At 41.4% G+C, this 12,376-nt stretch overlaps 1 protein-coding gene across 4 annotated transcripts in view; it reads right to left on the bottom strand.

The window, feature by feature from the left end:
* The window catches only part of LOC127793184 (separase), a 44,551-nt gene that overhangs the window by 22,082 nt on the left and 10,093 nt on the right, over positions 1–12,376 (bottom strand). The gene's annotated exons all lie outside the window — the stretch shown is intronic.

Below are 12,376 nucleotides of genomic sequence, written 5' to 3'. Positions count from 1 at the left end.
CTCCTCTTGCTGCTAGGATTCTCCAACACCCCCCCCTCAAGCCTAGGAATAGATATCTCTCATTCCTAACTTGTTAATGAGAGTCTCGAAGCCTGGTCTTACCATAGATTTTGTGAGAACATCTGCTACTTGATCTACTGTGGGAATATATATCAGCCTTATATCTCCCTCTTTAATTTCTCGTTGGATGAAACTTCGATCAATCCGAACATGCTTCATTCTACCATGTTGCACCAGGTTGTTGACAATGCTTATGGCCGATTTGCTATCACAATATAGCCTCGTTGGTCTGGTTAGAGGCATTTGTAGATCCTCCATTAGTCTCACTACCCAAATTAGTTCACAAATCCCTTGGGCAACTACCCTAAATTCTGCTTCTGCACTACTTCTTGCCACAATGATTAACTTCTTACTTCTCCATGTAACTAAGTTTCCCCATAACTTTGTATAGAAGCCTGATGTAGACCGACTGCCAGTTACTGAGCCTGCCCAATCTGCATCGGAAAAACCTTCAACACCTCTTTCATTAGTCTTTTGGAACATCAATCCTTTCCTTGGTGTGCCTTTTAGGTATCTTAAAATGTGATAAACAGCTGTCAAATGTTATTGAGTTGGAGCATGCATAAACTGAGTTATGATGCTCACCGAATAAGCTATGTCTGGTCGTGTTAAGGAGAGATAAATTAATCTTCCAACTAACTATTGATACTTTCCCTTGTCGACTGTTGGATCATCATCTCTTTTTTCATACTTCCAATTTCTTTCTAGTGGAGTATATCTTGGTTTGCACCCAAGCATTCCTGTTTCTTTTAGAAGATCAAGAGTATACTTTCTCTGGGATATTATCATGCCTTCTTTGCTCCTTGCTACTTCCATCCCTAGAAAGAATTTCATTTTTACCAAGTCTTTTACCTCAAACTCTTCTTTTAGTCTCTGTTTTAGGGCTGCCATTTCATCAATATCATCCCTTATAATGATAATGTCGTCCATATATACTATTAAGATGCATCTTTTTCCATCTCTAGTTTTAATAAATAGAGTATGGTCGGCCTCACTTTGCTTATAGCCAAATTGTTTCAAAGTTGAGCCGAACTTCTTAAACCATGCTCTAGGGGATTGTTTCAAACCATAAAGAGATTTATGTAATTTGCATACCTTGCCAATCTCTTCTTGATCCTCAAAACTGGGTGGAATCTTCATATATACTTCCTCTTCCAACTCACCATGTAGGAATGCATTCTTGATGTCAAATTGAAACAACTCCCAGTCTAAATTTACAGCAATAGATAGAAGCACCCTAATTGAATTTAGTTTTGCTACCAGAGCAAAAGTTTCCTCATAATCTATCCCATGGGTTTGAGAGTACCCTTGGGCAACTAGCCTTGCTTTATAGCGGTCTATACTTCCATCTGATTTGTACTTGATGGTGAAAACCCATTTGCAACCTATAATCTTCTTTGTTTTGGGTATATCAACCAGTTCCCATGTTTGATTGCTCTCCAATGCCTTCATTTCTTCCATCACAGCCTTTTTCTAGTTTGGATCTCTCAGAGCTTCTTGTATATTGCCTGGGATAGACACTCCATCTATGGTTGTAGTGAAAGCTTTAAACTGAGGAGATAACTTGGAATAGGTTAGGTAATTTGATATTGGATGTTTTGCACAGGACCTTACCCCTTTCCCGATGGCAATTGGCAAATTCAAGTCGATGTTTTCTTCACTTGGTGGACCTATCCTTGGTTCTAACAATTGGCTGATTTGAGGATCCGGTTGTTTTTGTCTCCTTGAATATACCTTAATAGGTTTTTCAGGACTCAAGTCTCCTTCTATATCAATCTCCTCCACTAGTTCTGATGATGGATGAATAGGTTTAGGGCTTGAGGCAGGTAGCAATTCGAGGTTATTTGGGTTGTAGGTGGCTGGTTGAGAACAATCAACAGTATCTGGTTGAATCGGATCTTCTCTTGGAATAGAAGAGGAAATAGGTAGGATGATTGGTATTAAAACAGTAAGATCCCAATGGTTTTCCCCTGTTTGTGATTGATTACTAGAGTGGTAGAATTTAGTTTCATCAAATGTTACATCATAAAAGAAAGAATTTTTGTGATGTAGGACAATAACACTTGTAACCCTTTTGTGTAGGTCAGTACCCAATAAATATACACTTGAATGCCTTGGGTTCTAGTTTATGGCGATTAGGGTTTGTTTGGTAGACATACACCACACATCCGAAGACTTTTGGGGGAAGAATATTGAATATCCTAACATGAGGAAAGATAGACATGAGGTTGTGCAATGGAGTTTGATATTTTAGAACTTTGGTTGGCAGCCTATTGATCAAGTAAGAGGCTGTTAGGACAGCTTCACCCCAATATTTGTTTGGAGTTGAACTAGTAAACATTAGGGCTCTAGCTACTTCAAGCAAATGACGATTCTTTTTTTCAGCCACTCCGTTTTGTTAGAGTGTATAGGGACATGTACTTTGATGTAAGATTCCATTTGTGGTGAGGTATTGAGTGAAAGGGTATGAAAAATATTCTCAGCCATTATTAGTCCTAAGAATGCAAATAAAGGACTAAAATAAGTTTAGAATCAACTTGTGGAAGTTCTGAAAAATTGCACAAACCTCAAATTTTTCTTTCATTAGGTATACCCAACATACTCTTGTGTGGTCATCTATGAAGGTCACAAACCATCTAGCACCACTCAAGTTTGGAACCGTAGCTAGTCCCCAAATATCACTATGGATCAAGTAAAATGGTTTGGAAGGAGTATATGGTTTTGGTTGATGAGAACCATGAGTTTGTTTGGCAAGAATACAATGATCACAATTGAGTACCAAATTGTTTTTATTGATGAATAAATCAGGGTATAGGTGTTTCAAATATTGAGAACTGGGGTGACCAAGGCGTCTATGCCCTAACAAAATTTCAAAATTCAAGCTAACTAAAAGAAAAAAACTAAGAGCTAACTGACTAGGAAGAGGCTTGTTGTCCACTATCCAATAAAGACCATCTTTTTCCTCAGCACTGCCAATCATCTTCTCCATGGACCGATCCTGAAAAATACAATATGAGGGGAAGAAAGTTACAATGCAATCCAAATCCTTAGTGAGTTTACTCACTGATAGCAAACTATATTTTAAATTTGGCACATACAAAACTGAAGCAAGATTTAAACTAGCCACACACACACTTCCTCTTCCCTTAACGGAGGATACGGTTCCATCTGCCATTAAAACCGTTAGTTCCTTCTCTTTCACCTGAAAATTTTTTAGTATGGTAGTAGATCCGGTCATATGATCGGATGCTCCGGTATCTACAATCCAATAACACTCACTCATTCTTCTAGTAGTTAAGGAGACCACTGAATTACCTCTTTGTGCTACAGGCATTGATGTGTTGGCTATAATTCCATACGATTCCTTTGAAATATGGGTGCCATTTAACAATTGCTGTAAAAACTCCACCTGATCAGCTGTAAGATTTAACCCCATACCCTTTTCTGTTGTCTGAGCACTTGTTGTTGTATTCTGAATACTTGCAGCCACATATGCTGGTCTTTCCTTCTCCTTCTTGCCCCTTGGTTGCCAGTTTGGTGGCTTTCCATGAAGCTTCCAGCATGTTTGCTTCGTATGATAGGGTTTGTTACAGTGTTCACACCACTGTTTGGCCTTAGAGCCTTCTTCCCTCTTAGATGCAGCAAGTGCAAAACCGATATTTAGTTCTGGTTGAGTCAGCATAACTCGTCTCCTACTTTCCTCTCTTCTGAGTTCCGCAAACACTTCTCTGATAGTTGGCAATGGTTTGATCCCTAGAAGTCAACCTCTTACTTCATCCAAGTCTGAATTCAGGCCTTGGAGGAAGTCAAACACCCGCTCTTTCTCCAACATTCAGTTGTACTTTTGACTGTCACCCGAGCACTCCCACTTTGGATCATAGAACAAGTCCATCTCTTGCCACAGCTCTTCTAGGTTGTTGTAGTATTCTGTGACCCCTAGACCACCTTGTTTTGTAGTCCTAATAGCTGCTCTGATCTAAAAACACTGGGTTGTATTTTCAAGATCAGAGTATAATTCTTGGACTGCATCCCATACCTCTTTTGCAGTCTTGTAGAATAGATAGGTCCAGCCTATCTTTGATTCCATTGAGTTGATCACCCATGCCATAAGAATAGAGTTTTCCACTTCCCATCGCTGGTATTCGGTTGACTCTTCTGGAGGAGTTGGGATCGCCCCAGTGAGGTAACTGAACTTTCCTTTGCCTTTGATCACCAGGGTCACGGACTGAAACCATTCCCTGAAGTTTCTTCGGTTTAACTTGTGCTATGTAAACTGCAACGTCTGGTTATCCATGGTGAGAATGTTGGCAGGAGTCATGGTTGCCTGTGTAATCGATGGTTGAGGGACTGAGTTACGAGAGGATTCCTCTATCGTAGGAGCTGGGGTTGCTGGATTGATACCAGCCATGTTGATCGAGAGTCTTGGTTATTATAAACTGAACTCTGATACCATGAACACAATCGGTTCCTAAACCAGGAACCTAAGATTTGGATCGAGCAATAAGATGAAAAATCTTGATACTTTCATTCAAGGATAGGAACTCTACTTGTACAAGTTTCTATGTTATCTAGTCCTACTAATTAGGAGATAAAATACAACAGATTTAGAGTACAAATTAATCAAGATAATTACTACTTTTTACTCCTATCTTTTCCTATTATCTATCCTGATTTTTTAGGAGTTTTATCTTCACTGCTTTTGATCATTTATTCTTCATCAGATTAGTCTCCTCTTGTTGCTAGGATTCTCCAACAGCAATTACTATGTTCACCCCTAATGTTCTACTCCCACAGCTCAACGACTAGTTCCATGCATTCTTCCAGTAATGCCAACTCCTCTAGAACAAACTAGTACACTAGTACTTCCATCATATCGAAATGGTCTAATATCCAATGGAGACTGTTGAATCGTTATCTCCAAGGTAAGGCTGAACCCAACAATACCTAGAAGAATTGATTGGTAATCACTAGTCCATATTTGATGAAGCAGGTAGTCATAGCGAGCATTATCCCTTCCAAAATTGATGCGGGATTATTCTCCTTCCTTGAATATATATGAAAAGGCAAATCACTATGATATCCCTCAGTTGGTCGCATTAGGCCATCAACAAACACATGGTACTCACTTTTCCACTCTTAAATAGCTGAAGAACTATGACAGCTCATCAAGTGCCTTGCATGTAAGCCTATAAGCCTGTCAACAGGAAGGACACTTTATAACCTAAGAAGGTGCTGGTCTGCAACTATGCAGAACCTTAGTCTTATTGCATGCAATCTATTTACAATCGCTTCTGTAAGATTGAGTTCCTACCAAAGTTGTCGTCTTATTACCACCCTTTTTTACTTTCTTTCGGATGACGGAAGATGCAAAGAGCCCAACTAAGACAAAAGCTCTACCACCTTCTACCTATGCTCTACCTTTATTCCTGCCCCATACCAAATTGCTCTCTAATAAACATATGTGTCACGGACCTGCTGCTATCTTTTAAATTTTTGCTTTTAGCGTGGTTAATTTTCTGCTACATTGTAGTTGCTTATTTTCGTTACTATATTTCCATTCCAACTAGCAATCGGTTAGGATGTCAGGCCACATGTAAGGCCTTAGGAAAAGACAAGAGAATCTATTAGGGAAAAGGACAAGGCAATCTGTTGTAACCGCTTGAGTGGGCAAGATTTCGACCCCATCGAGTGAGTATATTAACTCTTCCACCCTTTTGGGAGAGGACATCGAATGATCAGAACTTTATTTCTCCATTACTCTCTCTCTCTCTCTCTCTCTCTCTCATAACTCTATGTTCTCCTATTCTCCTCCCTATCTTGCATCTCTGCTCCTCATTCCTCCCTCTTTACTTCTGTTCACCCTTGAATCAAACTAATTCAAGGAATTCCCTTTGTCACACCGTGACAAATTGGTATCAGAGCTCAATTCCAAGCCAAGATTGTCGCTAACTCATAGCGGAAGGAACCCGCACGAAAAACATGGAGACTCAACTGCAACAGGTCAGCTCGTCCATAACCAAGGTCCAGAGGCGAGTAGACCAGCTCGAGCTGGGAAATGCTCATAACCACGAGGCGATCATGGCAGTTGATCAGAAGCTGGGCGAAACGCTAGCTCAAATGCGCGAAGAGATGGCACAGACGAGGGAAGAATTGGGTAACCAACTTCAACAGTTCATGTTGATGTTCACACGTCAAAACCCAGTCAGTTTGGCCCCAGACTTTCCTCCCCGAGATAGAGCAAAACCTCTCTTACGTCACAATGGAGGTCATATCAGGCATGTAACTCCTGATATAGGGAATGGTCAAGACGAGGGGGTAGGAATGATGCAGGATAGGGGATGTGATGAGCAAGGACATTGCCAACAAACAGGTTTCCCCATGTCCCGAATGGAGATACCTGTTTTTGAAGGTGACAACCCCTGTTGGTGGGTGCGAAAGTGTGAAAGAATGTTTGAATGGTATGACATACTAGAGGGTCGGAGAGTTGCCTTAGCAACTGCCTACTTTGATGATGTCGTGGATGCGTGGTACCAAGGTTGGGTCAGTGAGAGGGGTCAGCCTACGTGGGGAGAGTTTATCGAGAAGCTGTGTGAGAGATTTGGGAAACGTAGTATGACCAACATTATTGAAGAATTTAACAAACTCGAGCAAGTGGGTGAGCTGAAAACCTACTTGAAAAGATTTGAGGAGCTGTGATCTCTCATGAGTAGTCAAGACCTGCACCTGTCCGAAGCATACTTTGTGTCCAGTTTTTTGAGTGGTCTTAGCGACGATTTAAGACCAATGGTTAAGATGATCCAACCTCGAACTATGGAACAAGCAGTGGAGAGTGCCAGGTTACAAGAGATGGTAGTGGAGGCATTGATGAAAAAATAGAGGCAACAAACTAAAGCTCTGACAGCAGGGCCCTCCCACCAAGGTGGGAAAGGAGAAAGCCGTGAGTGGACAGGAGGCAATACCGAAATTAGGCCCCCAAGGATGCCCCAACCAAGTGGTAGGAACAATGATCAAAGGAGACTGCCCGACTTGTGCTTCAGGTGCGGAGACAAGTATTTTTTAGGGCATCAATGTAGGCACCAACTTCTTCTTTTAGAGGGCAACTCAGAAGCAGTAGAAGAAGAGGAAGGAGATGGAATTGAAGAAGATGAGGACTCTGGGAATGAGAATAATGGAGAGATATCGTTTCATGCACTAAAAGGAGTGACCGAAAATAAGATAATCAAGGTGGAAGGGAGAGTGAAGGATAAGAGCTTGCTGATCTTAATAGATAGCGAGAGGACCCATAGCTTCCTGGATGGGGAAACCGCTAGAAAACTGAAGTGCCCACTCTTTAATACCCAGCCCATGAGTGTGACAGTAGCAGATGGGGGCAAGATGCTGAGCAATTCGACTTGTTATGGGTTTAAGTGGGAGATGCAAGGAGAAGGTTTCGAAGTTGACCTTAGATTGTTGCAATTGGGAGGTTGTGACATGGTGCTTGGGGTTGATTGGATGAAAGGGGTGAGCCCCATAAGTTTCAACTTCAATCGGATGGAAGTCTCCTTTGATAAAGGAGGAAAGATGATGACATTAAAAGGAGGAAGGGAGATTGGAACATGCAAGCTGATAACCGAGAAGAGGTTGCATAAAGCCTTCAAGAATAACTGGAGCAAGCTGGCTCAATTATTTTCAATGGTAGCTGCGAAAGAAGGATAGGAGAAGCTAGCGATGGGTGAACTAAACTTAGTTACCAGCAGCACACACGGAAAGATTGACCAAGTACACTCTCATCACCTTATTGATGAACTGCTTATTGAATTTAGGAACCTGTTTGCTAAACCTAACACCTTACCACCTTCCCGCAACCTGGACCATTCCATCAATCTTAAGCCAAATTTCGAACCCATAAACATCAGGGCCTATAGATATTCGCCAACCCAAAAATCAGAAATCGAAAAAATGGTGAGGGAAATGATAAACCAATCCTTCGTAAGGCCTAGCCATAGCCCATTCGCCTCACCAGTGCTTTTAGTCAAACAGAAAGATAAAACCTGGCACTTTTGTGTGGATTATCGCCAATTAAACGCCATAACCATAAAAGACAAGTTCCCGATACCCCTAGTAGAAGATCTCATGGATGAACTACACAATGCAACCATTTTTTCCAAGTTGGATCTTCGATCCAGTTACCATCAGATCAAGATGAAGCCTGAAGATACCCATAAAACTGCTTTTAGGACCCATCATGGACACTTTGAGTTCTTGGTGATGCCCTTTGGGCTCACCAACGCCCCAACCACTTTTCAGTCTCTTATGAACCAACCACTTGTCATTAGGGATAGAGGAAACCTCAAACAAAAAATATTGCAGACTCTACATGAGTCACTAGTGGGTGGACACTCTGGTATTCAAAATACCTACCTGAGGGTTAAACATAAATTCTATTGGCCCAACTTGAGGAGGGATGTCAAGAAGTTTGTGTTAGCATGCGATATATGCAAGAGGTGCGAGCTGGAAAATGTTTCCTACCCGGGTCTCTTACAACCTCTGCCTATACCGGACAGAGCATGGATTAGCATAGCCATGGACTTTGTCGAAGGAATGCCTAAGTTAGAAGGAAAAGACAGCGTTATGGTGGTGGTCGATAGGTTTACCAAATTTGCTCAGTTTATTAGATTAGCTCACCCGTACACGACCAAGGAGGTGGCCCGGTTGTTCATTGACAGGATTGTGTCCCAGTATGGAGTGCCATAAGCCATTATTTCAGATCGTGACAAAGTGCTTACAAGCCGTTTTTGGCAAGAGCTTATGGGATCAATGGGAATTCGGCTCAATATGTCAACAGCCTACCATCCACAAACGGATAGGTAGACGGAACGAGTTAATCAAGTACTAGAAACCTACTTGAGATGTACGTGTATCATGCAGCCTAAACACTAGCATAGGTGGCTGCCCTTAGCCCAATGGTGGTATAATTCCACATACCACACAGCCTTAAAGATGTCTCCCTTTGAAGCATTGTATGGGTTTAAACCCCCGCTGCTACCAGCTATAGGAGGGTCGTTTACAAAGCTATCAGTGGATGACTACCTGCAACAGCGGGGGGAAGTGATGCAACAACTAAAACAAGAGTTAGCCTCTGCTAGGAACAGGATGAAACAACTCGCGGATAGAAAGAGAAGCGACCGAGAGTTTGAGGTGGGTGAGCAAGTATACTTGCGGCTCAGATACCAGCATTTGAAGTCCATCAGCCAAAGGCCAATCACTAAATTAAGCCCTAAGTACTTTGGGTCGTTCACCATAACAGACAAAATAGGCAAAGTGGCCTACAAGCTTCAGCTACCGGAAGGTACTAACATACATCAGGTTTTTCATGTATCTCTTCTCAAGAGATCCACCAGGATCGAGCAAGTCAACTTAGCTTTGCCCACACTGCCTAAGGAGAAAGAGAAGGATGAACAGAAGGAACCAGAGGCTATCATGGACAGGAGAGTGATTTACAACCAAGGGATTCCCCTCATTCAAGTTTCGGTGAAATGGGGGCAAGAGGGCACCCACGGCAACACCTGGGAGTACCTTCTGAGCTTACTGCAACATTTTCCAAGAGCTGCAAGCCTCCCTAGCATTTCTTGACAAGAAACGTTTCAAGGGGGGAAAGTTGTCACGGACCTGCTGCTATCTTTTAAATTTTTACTTTTAGCATGGTTAATTTTCTGCTACATTGTAGTTGCGTATTTCCATTACTATATTTTCATTCCAGCTACCAATCAGTTAAGATGTCAAGCCACGTGTAAGGCCTTAGGAAAAGATAAGAGAATCTGTAAGGGAAAAGGACAAGGCAATCGATTGTAACCGCTTGAGTGTGCGAGATTCCGACCCCACCGAGTGAGTATATTAACTCTTCCACCCTTTTGGGAAAGGACATCGAATGATTAGAACTCTTTCTCTCTCTCTCTCTCTCTCTCTCTCTCTCTCTCTCTCTCTCTCACAATATGATATTTCATAACGTTTGGAAAATGAGTTTTGGTTTGCAACAACCCAATTCACAAAGGGTAATTGTAGCTCGTGGCCAAGCTCAATCTTATCTCCCCCATGAATCAAAAGTTTGACGACACTCCTATTTAGCTGTGGAAAGAAGACAAAAAAGTAGGTACCAACTTGGCCAATATGATCTAAAGAAACTCCAATCATTATTGCAAGATCTGACACCTGGTTCATCTCATCTTCGGCCTAACTATTAGCTAGCATCACCAATGAATCAATGTTTTGCTCCCATGCTACTTCATCATGATTTATTGGTCATCCTTCAGATTTCTAGGCAATTGTAATAGGATTCATTTCAACGGATTTGTCCTTTGTTAGAGCCTCAATAATTCCTCTAATAGCTACCCTTCTTCCCTTGTCAACCTGAATGGCCTGCTCCATTTCAGGTCTTTCCTCACTTCTTGCAATAACCAGTCCTAATCTTAGGGCCTCAGTAGTCTTAGGAGTACCTCAATTCTACTGGCTACCCTCAGTATAACCATAAGGTTGTCGCCTATGCTTTCTGGAAATGGCTTCCAATGCCATTTCACGCAGCCTCGTCCTCTTAGCCACTAGTTCTACAATGGCAGGACACATCGTTTTCACAATAGGTATCAACGCAATGTTAAAACCATTAATGAATTTCAACACAAACTAAGATTCCTTCAAGGTCGGTTGAGAATTAAACATCAGTGCTTTCAATTTTTCAAATTTGACCTTATAATCCATTATAGACCCTTTTTGCTTTAGGTTATTGAATTCATCTCTAAGTTGATTTATGGAAGCAGAGTACTCCTTAGAAAAGCATTCAGCAAGAACACTAACTTGAAATTTCTGTGAGAATAGAATCATCAAGTCGTCTTGCGTTCTACAAATGTCCTTGATTACTTTGCTCATTGCCTCATATTCTTTCTTGAATGTTTTCCCAAACGGTTGTTCACTTTCAAGAAGTCCTTCAACCATCTCCACCATTCAATTCCTTGAAAACTCACCGTTGTAACAACCTAATTGCTTCCAGTACTCACCTAACCCTCAGTTCAGCAAATGCACTCGGATCCACCTCAACCACTACTTCAAGAAGTAGCCTAGACTTAATCCGACACAAATGGAATCCATTGAGATCTGGGTTGGCTTCGCCTTTAATTCTGGACTCGATTAACTAGAGCAAAAAGGAGTTAGCGGCCAAGGAACTACTCTGTTGCGGCCTCTTGAGGAATCGAGAGAGTCAATTCTAGTCCAACTTCCTGCAAGAGCGATTTCTGGCAATATCTTGGCTCTAATCTAGCTCGCCAAAATTGCTTAGCATTGTTTCAATTAACAACAGAGGAACGGCCTCACAATAACCAATAGCCTCCAAGTCAGCAACCTATAATCAGCTTCTGTCCCTTACGACTAATGATCGTCTAGGTCAAACAGCTAAGAATTCCCCCAAATTGAATCGCACTCATTGATGTTCAATGATCGTTCCAAATTCGCTTTTGACCATTCCTTCCTTCTCGCCTGAACCTACTAATTGTTTTCGTCAAGATTTCCACCAGAAACCACTTGACTTCGCTTCACTCCTCAATTTCAAACCGAGAGTTGCTTTGCTCTCTCGGTTATGACCCTTCCTTGATTCCTCAAAATCTGAATGCCGTTTGCACTCACTTGTCAATAACTGAGAATTGTTGGTTTGGACTGTCGCTGGAATTCAGACATTGGAACCCAATTGCTACGAGTTTGCTGGAATCACAACCAAGGAATGATCAACTCTGATACCAATTGTCACATTCCTAAGGTTATCTAGTTGAGATTGGAATTAGGGGAGAAATCAGAATGAGAGAATTGAAGGGAGGGAGAGAAGTTAGCAGAAAGGGAGTGAGAAATCAGAGAGAACCGAGAGAGGGATAGAGAGAATTAGAAGGAAAGGATACAAATCTTATTTCACATAACATCTCATCCTCTTATAAGTAGCCCTTTTATAGGCATAGTTGATTGCTAACTGAATTCATAATAGCACTCATGTGCTCCTAGCAGATTGTAAAATATCTCCTAACAAACTGTTGTAATCCTATTACAATATTACCCCTCTATTGCTCCTAGGGTCATGATAAATAGATTACTTTAAATATCTTGGACTAATCATCAAAAAAATATGGGGAGATTAATGAGGAAGGTACATATAGAATTAAGGCAATATAGCTAAAATGGAAAAGTGCATTCAACATTTTAAGTGAAAGCAAGATTTCATTGAAGCTAAAAAGAAAATTTTATATAACGATTAGAATCATGCTAGATGTACAACATTTTTGTACATCTTGGGCTACATAAGGGG

Source organism: Diospyros lotus, unplaced genomic scaffold, assembly GCF_014633365.1.
Source record: "Diospyros lotus cultivar Yz01 unplaced genomic scaffold, ASM1463336v1 superscaf1, whole genome shotgun sequence".
NCBI classification, from domain to species: domain Eukaryota; kingdom Viridiplantae; phylum Streptophyta; class Magnoliopsida; order Ericales; family Ebenaceae; genus Diospyros; species Diospyros lotus.
This window is presented reverse-complemented; position numbering and strand designations above follow the sequence as displayed.